Source organism: Panulirus ornatus, chromosome 11, assembly GCF_036320965.1.
Source record: "Panulirus ornatus isolate Po-2019 chromosome 11, ASM3632096v1, whole genome shotgun sequence".
Classification (NCBI taxonomy): domain Eukaryota; kingdom Metazoa; phylum Arthropoda; class Malacostraca; order Decapoda; family Palinuridae; genus Panulirus; species Panulirus ornatus.
Window position 1 is genome coordinate 55835646 of NC_092234.1, and position 7953 is coordinate 55843598.

The window sequence follows — 7953 nt, forward strand, 5'->3', positions numbered from 1 at the left end:
TGACAGAGAGGCTTCGCTGGGAAGAGAATCACATTTGCTTTGGAAGAACACCATTGCCTCCGGAGTCCATTTCATTTCTTAACTTTTAATTGGATGTGATGAGAGGCGGTGTTGTGGTGGATGGAAGGAAGGCAACTCTCTATTTTTATATCACTGGTGTGATTCCTACCATCCTTGGTCTCGCCGTGTGAAGGGTTGATCCTTGCTACGGCTGAAGGATCTTGTAGGATGGTGGATCTTCAGTGGGATCGATCCTTCTCCTCTGTGATCATCGTTCAGTGTTTTCTGAAAACCAACATCCTCATTCTCCTTTTTCTCCCTATGATGCTAAAACCTTAATTTGTAACCAATGGACGTATGGGTTCTTGGACCATATATAACGTTGTACCTCTGGGCTACTTCACACTGAGAGCTATTTGCACTGTATTACATACCCTACAGTTATAGTGAACTATTTGCTGTACGTCTTAAGTTATGATTAATATTCAGATGGCTGCCGTAAACTTCAGATCGTAAAACAAAATTCAAAAACTCCCGGTTCATCTCATGACGTTATGCCCACAGTAGCCCAAATGGTAAATGTGTAAAGGAGTCCTGGTCAGATCAAAGGCTACGTCATCAAACTCAAGGGCAGCACATTCGTGGTCAAGGACCTTACCGATGTGCTCAAGGGCAGTGCCTTGGTAGTCAAAGGTCGTACTATCGTGCACAAGGGTCGTGCCCTTGTGTTCAAGGGTGGTGCCTTCATGGTCAAAGGTCGTACCGGCATGGACAAGGATCTATACCATTGTGATCAGGGGTCGTACCATCATGGTCAAGCATCCACACCGTCGTGATCAAGGGTCGTCCACATCCTCCTTAAGGGGTTAAGGGTACGTCTACATCGTCAGGTCTTTAAGGACTGGTTGTCTCATATCCACGAATTCCTCCCAACCCTCTGCCTCGATTTCTTCCTAAAACACACACACACACACACACACACACACACATCATACTCACGATGACACCTGCTCTGCCCCGGTACCGTCATCATCATCATCGTCATCATCATCATCATCATCACCACCACCTCTGGAGTCTCTCTGAGCACCAACGTCCCTACAGCAGCAGCTGTGGCCGCCACCATCACACGGGGCACGCCAGGCATAATGAGGTTGACGACGTTATCTTGGGAATTCTCGTTTCCGCCAGTTGTCGAGGTGGAGGAGAATCCTCCTGAAAATCTGAGGGAGGTGGCGTGCGTCTCGCTGCTGGAAGCTCGAAGGAGGCGTGCCCTTCGACTCGACCTCTTCTTCAGACTCCATGTGAGATGCCTGGTTTCGTCATTGGGGAAGGAGACTATGAAAGGTTCTCTAACAGTACAACAATATACAGTCCACCCACCCATCCTTAGCCTCTAGCATCTTCATTACTCCCTCAGGATAATCCAACAGGTTCGTCACACAACGTCTCCTAAATCCATGTTGCCTTGCACTTGAGCAGCTCACGCCAGTTCAGTGTTTTCTCATCACTTCCTCTCATATCTTGCTGATTACGATCAGTGGAGATACTGGCATTCAGGTCTACATTTCTGTCGTCTTTTTATATCTAAATGTTGGTAATACGTTGGCTTTACTCCATTATTTTGGAAAATACCTCATATTAAGGGGGTTCTCATACAACCATACCTTCGTCCACTGTCTCAATAACAAGTGGAAAAGTACAACCAGGATCACATGCATTGTTTGGGTCTGGTTCCTTCATGAGCCTCCACCTCACGTCTAATGAATCTACTTCTATAGTTTGTAAGATATCTTCTCCCTCCGTGGCTGGCAGTAGAGGCACCCCGTAAGGGCCTCGTCTGTAAACACACTCAGTATTCTGTTCCTCGAGTATGTCTTCGTCCGCGTCAGTAAGTTCCTCGTGTGTGTGTTCCTTGATCTAATAATTTGCTCCTTTACGGTTAGTTTGTCTCTTATAAAAGTCTGAAACAATTCTGAGTCGTCTTGTGCTGTCAACAACGTTCCCTTCTTACTTCGCCAGTTCCTCGCATGTTGTTTTGAGGTAAGTCATTTCATGTTCTCTTGTATCACTCAGATGCAGTTTGACTCTTGTGTTGTCTTCAACTCCTCCTAATTGTGACCTTGTGTTTTCCCAGCTTTATTATATATCAGGTATAAACATTTCTTTTTATTCATTTTCTCCTCCGTCTGTCTCTCTTTCCCTCTCTTACCGTACCTTATCATCGTTACACATCTATCTATACTTTGTCTATGGATTTAATACGTCTGTGTGTGTGTGTGTGTGTGTGTGTGTGTGTGTGTGTGTGTGTGTGTGTGTGTGTGTGTGTGTATGCGTGATTACCTATAAGTGGTTAGCTATTTGTACTGCATCTTTCACTATCAATAAAGTCTGTGATCAGGTCACTCCTCATTCTTCTTCCTTCTGTAGTGGACAGATTTGAGTACTCTAGTTTTTCCCTGCAACTCACTTCTTTTAAATCTGATAACAACTTTCTTTACCTCCTCTAGACCTTCTCTATTAGCTCTTTCTGTTTCTCTAAGTACGATGATCAAACTAGAGGAACCTATTCTCGTGCTGGCCTTATGTAGGACGTGAACAACAGCTTGCTGAATATTGCCTTAACCACATACCTGAATGCTCTTCTGTTATTCGCCAACAGAGAGATCGACTCCTTTACTGTTTATCGAAGGCGGGAATATGGCGAGAGGTTAGGGATAATATCGTCCCAAGACTCTCTGGCACACAGATACCTGCAGCTCATTCACTGTTACACGATATCCACATCGAGGTCCCGCTTTCACTATGTCCTCGCCTCATTACATTCACTCAGGTCGGATTTCATCACTAATGTATCAGACTAACTTTGGAGTTTGTCCAGATCCCTTTGTAAGGTCATGCAATCCCCTTCTCTTTTCACTTTCCACGAGACTTTGGCGTCACCCTCATGCGTATTCAGGTATCCATTTCGAGAAGGCTTTTAGATTGCTCTTGGCTGGGGTCCCCTTGTCTGATGTGGATGTTCCGGTGAGTATTGCTATGTCTAGTACATCAGGACTGTCACCGTTAAGCTGAGTGAACTAGAAAAGTGGGAAAGTTTGGCTCTTAAGTGTTGATGTGCCGTAATACATCACCATCTTCATTATAATTCTGATTCTCGTAGTTTGTACAAGTGTGTCTGAGTGTCTAGCGTCGACACCACCGCTGATATGAGGAGGTTCCTGTGTGCTGACGATCCTGCAGTCGCCTGGAACCCCGTCTAGGAGGGTCGTGAGTAGTTACACAATGTTAATGGAAGCCACTGGAGTCATCATGCCTACTGAGAGGGGTCCCTAAGGAGTGAGAGCCATTGAAAGAGTTTGTGTTGTCAGCGATTCCTGTAGGTTAAACCCCTCTCCTTCGTGTCACTGCTTGATGGAGTTGATAGGCCGTGTCGCCTGCAGTGTTGATAGGTGGTTGGCTGGTTGGAGAGATCGTAGATATGTATCAGAACGATAGTTGGGCTTTCCCTCAACATGTAGCGATCTACAATAACCCGAGGACCAGTTTCTATGAAAGAAATCTTGTGGTAAGCTTTTTCTGAAGGTTGCCCTAGCCCAAGGCTACACTACTTCATGTAGCATTTGCTTAGACAAAAGATGTAACCTCATGCTGGTGGAGCCCGGTAACACCTCCGCATAAGGTCGAAACGCCTGCTGGTCCAGTGTTGCACATTAAGCTGAATACCTTCGATGACTGAGGTGAACTGAGGAAAGTTTGCTTTTGTTTACAATTCTGGCCTGCTTTTTACTTCTGCTTGTCTTGTTACTTAACGCAGTGCTACCGGACTGCTGGGGAGGTGGTGTCAGCAGAAGTTGTAAGGCCAGGCGGGGTCTTTCTCTTGGAGGAAGGGATCGTATCTGGGGTTGGCTGATGGATTTCCCAGATTACGGGGTTTGGGGGGTTGGGGGAGGGGGTCATGAGGTCATGAGGTCATTAGTGGTAAATCTGGAGATCTGGGGAAATGAGAGACGGATGAGGGGAAGAGGTCAGAGCTGAGGTGTTGTTTTTTTTTTTTTTCCCACGAGAGATCGAGACGTGACAGAGTTGGCTTGAGTTGGTATAGAGTTGTGGTGTTGCGTCAGGCGTCAGTCCCATCGTCTACCACCTCCAGTGAGTCAGGTGATTCAGGATGAATATTCTGATTCAGGATGAATATTCTGATTCAGGATGAATACTCTGATTCAGGATGAATATTCTGATTCAGGATGAATATTCTGATTCAAAATGGAATTCTGAGGAGTGGCGATTATGGAGCAGAGCTTGTTTTGCAGAATGTTCCTTTGGACCTCGGGTAATCATGCTGATTCGGGTGGATTGTGTGTGTGTGTGTGTGTGTGTGTGTGTGTGTGTGTGTGTGTGTGTGTGTGTGGTGTGTGTGTGTGTGTGTGTGTGTGTGTGCTGGTTATATGGCAAGAGTTGTTTTTGTCTCTGTGTGAGAGTAATCATCATTATGACACCTATTTTCTTGCAGTCATTTGTGGGGGTTTCTGTCTGAGTATTTTCTCGTCTGGGATGTCCCATAACACGAGAAAAGGGTAGGATACAGCGGAGACTGTATTCCTGTTTGATAGATCCAGGTTGCATTTCAAGCTCAGCTCCCTCACCTTGCATCTCATAGCACCCAGTCTGGGTTTTGAGTTAAGTGCAAGTATTCACACTCAATGCCAAAAGCAAGCCATAGAAGGTCATTCTTTCGCGCTGGACCTGGATCAAAAGCGTCCTAAATAATGTCTCCCAGTGGGTCCAGAAACAGCCTCGACCTCCTTGTGAGGGATTCAGTCCTTTGTTTCTGTAATGGACCTGTGGGATTAAATCCTCTATCTGCTCATTATGTCCTTTGTTACAGTAATGGACGCTATATAAGACGTCCGTTGACCCGGGGCGTGGACGTGGAGTGGGGCTGGCCTAGGGTGTGTGGGTTGAGGGTTGGGGAGAATTGGAAGGATGGGGAGGAGGTTGGGGAAACATAAAGAGGGATGGGGAGGAGAAGTTGGGGAGTTAGGGATCAATGGTGAAAAATTAGGGAGATAAGGAGGTTTGGGGAGGATATTGAGGAGATAAGGAGGGATGGGGAGTAAGACAGGCAGAGCGAGATCGACGGGGAAGAGGTTGGGGAGAAGGTGGACGGAGTTTAATGCTGGGAGACAGGCAGGGGAAAAGACTAAAAGGGAAAAATATGAAAAGACAACTTTGGACTCTAAAGGGATCGGTAAATAAGGAAGAAATAAGGTAATGAATTGGGTGAGGGATAGACCATCTGTCATGACGAACCACGGGAGAGAAAGGTAGAATAAAGAGGAGGTAGAAGAGAAAGAGTGGAAGAGAAAATGAGTGAGGGGATGATTGATTGAGGGAAAAACACCCGGGAGAGATGTTGAATTAGGGGATTATATGATAACTAGAAGTTATATATGAATACCAACTTTGTTACCATCATTCCTCCTTCTTTTGAAAAATATTTCAGTTACCATATACTTCAGAAATTCTGTAACACATGAAGTAAAAAAGAGAACAGTAGTCTATCTTAATCTATTTCATCTTCAGCTGTCAACAGCAATGACAGAACTCGGTCTATTACTAGAAAAAGTAAAATTCCCTTTGAATAGACGTTGTCATGTTGAAACAAGAAGGTAAAATCATCTACGACAGATCTTCTTCGTTACTTGACAAGGTCAAACCATCAATAAAAGTAAACAAAAAATTCTTGGCTTGTTGCTTGAGAACATATAGACATCTACGAGGCGACCTTAGTCCACTGGTTGTGGAGGCTTAAGTTATTCGTGTTGTGACCTATATTTTAATCACGATCACGTCTATGTTAGAAACTTGCTATGTTACGTGATATGATGAAATCTTCAGTGCTATGATAATCTGCTCTGTTACATAAGCTGGTATAATCATGTATGATAGAACACTGTCTCTTGCATAAGTAGGTATATAATCATCTATGATAGACATGGGTCTATTACATAGATAGGCACAATCGTCGATAATAGAACACAATCTATTGCACACAAGGGTAAAAATCATGCATGATAAAGAACGTTTGAGCAGAGTCTATTACATAAACAGGTAAAATTATCTATGAAAGAACACGTTCTGTAGCTTTGAGAAATTATATGATACACCGAGAACACGTCATGTCCAATTTATGCATTAGGACACAGTGATTCAAACTGACGAGACAATGTCTCTACAGACAGACACAGGGAAGAAGAAGAAAAAAAAATCACATTGAAATCATACATAGACTTAAGTGCAAATATTAACATAGCAAGCTAGGATGGGTTTAATGGAGCATTTAATTGATGATGTATAATTGAAATGATTTAGAAATATTCATAAGTGCAAATATTAACATAGCAAAATAGGATGGGTTTAATTGAGCATTTAACTGATGATGTATAATTGAAATGATTTAGAAAATTTTGTAACGAACTTCTTATCAATTTTGAAACAGTATTCAGTATGGGGGATAATGTGGCTAAAGGAAAAGATATATATAGCAAAGAGATAAGAAGGTAGAAGAAAGAGGTCATAGATAATAACGTTTAAAGATATCTTTGTGTGTGTGTGTGTGTGTGTGTGTGTGTGTGTGTGTGTAAACAATTTAAAGAACATATTTCAAATACATGTGTGTATCGCTCTCGTATGAACTAAACAATGGCTAAGCTGCCTCTTTATGGTCGTCAAAGGTCAAAAGGTCAGGGTCGGCCGTGTCATGATACGCTCCCAAGTTTGGAGAGAGAGAGAGAGAGAGAGAGAGAGAGAGAGAGAGAGAGAGAGAGAGAGAGAGAGAGAGAGAGAGAGAGAGAGAGAGAGAGAGAGAGAGGTGTCACGAAAGGTTAACAAAAAAGAGGAATGTCACTAAGGGTCATTTTTTCGTAGCTTATGATGGGGGCGTCGAAAATAGGGGCACAGAGATTCGATTCTCTTCCTCATCTTACTATCCTGATTTCTCATTCATACTGCCGTCTCCAACATTACGCCAAATATGTATTTTGTATACGCATGACATACATACATACATACATACATGTACATCACGCAAATCATGTGTACAAGCGTAATGACATGTTTACAGATACCATGGTCTATATACGATTATCGCGTGCACTTATCATGAAAAATATACACATAATTATGCTTATAATCACATCTGTAAATCTAAGTGCTTATATAACACGTGTAATACATATTATGCTACATGATCATATACCATGATAAGTGCTCTTCAAAACCACTCCTGATTCAGTGCCACGTTTCGTGTTTATGAGGACGCCAGGCATGGCCATTTATATGTAAAAGTAAGAGGAAAAAAAGGCCTTATTGGCAACGCAGGGGAGACCGTCTGTTTACAGTTGTTTACACTTAAGCTTTAACGTGTTTTACTGGTGTCTGTCCAGGAGAGATTTGGATATGAATACTGCAAGTGCTTTGGTAAACACGACTTTGTAAGTATTTACAAAATCATGTATATATATATATATATATATATATATATATATATATATATATATATATATATATATATATATAACTCTTCCATTATATTATCGTTTCAAAGCATTTTGAAATCAAGTTCTTATCAATTTCCTTCCTTATTCCTTCATAACCATATTACTATGCCTCTCCCACCAGCCATCTTAAACAAGACGGTAATTTACAACAGATATATTAATCCCACAACCCTAACATTATCAACAACACCCCATCACGTGTAACTTTAACAGTTAACACAGCACGTATAACTTTAACAGTTAACACAGCACGTGTAACTTTAACAGTTAACACAGCACGTGTAACTTTACCCGTTAACACAGCACGTGTAAGTTTAACAGTTAACACAACACTTGTAACTTTAACAGTTAACACAGCACGTGTAACTTTAACAGTTAACACAACACGTGT